We start from the raw sequence: 570 nt of genomic DNA, 5'->3' as shown, positions 1-570 counted from the left end.
CAGTTATTATGTACCCCTTCTTCGCGCCTTCGAGGATTGTTGAGGGCCGGCCTCGTCCACAGTTGCTTCCCGGCAAATATTCAGATTGATAATCTTTCTGTCTCAAAGTAAATATGCAAGATACCCATCTCCAACCAACAATCGAACCATAATGATTTTATCATTACCAATTTTCCTGTGGAAAGTTTTTGCTAGAACTCGTAGTTTTAAAATATTCTGCCACATCCGAAAAACCTTGTGCCGTTTTACTACTGATTTTGAAAAAGAAAAATCTTTGTTGTTAGATTCATACAATATGTCGCTATAAAATTAATAAAAAAAAAATCAAATGATTTGAAATTTCTTGATTCAGACGTAGCATCCCAAGACTATTCACGAGGTTTGACCAGAAAAATGAGTAAACCACTAACGTGTGAGGCGTTACTATATGGAAACAAACCGCATCAATCAGACAGCAATGAAACGGAAATACTACCCCACGATGAATAATATTGACCATATAATAATAATAACGCTCTAATTGACCAAAATACCCTCTCCGTCTTCAAGCTCTAACTCTCCGTCACTGTC

Source organism: Raphanus sativus, chromosome 2 (assembly GCF_000801105.2).
Source record: "Raphanus sativus cultivar WK10039 chromosome 2, ASM80110v3, whole genome shotgun sequence".
Lineage (NCBI taxonomy): Eukaryota > Viridiplantae > Streptophyta > Magnoliopsida > Brassicales > Brassicaceae > Raphanus > Raphanus sativus.
The sequence above is the reverse complement of the archived record's forward strand: the minus strand, read 5'-3'. Positions refer to the sequence as shown.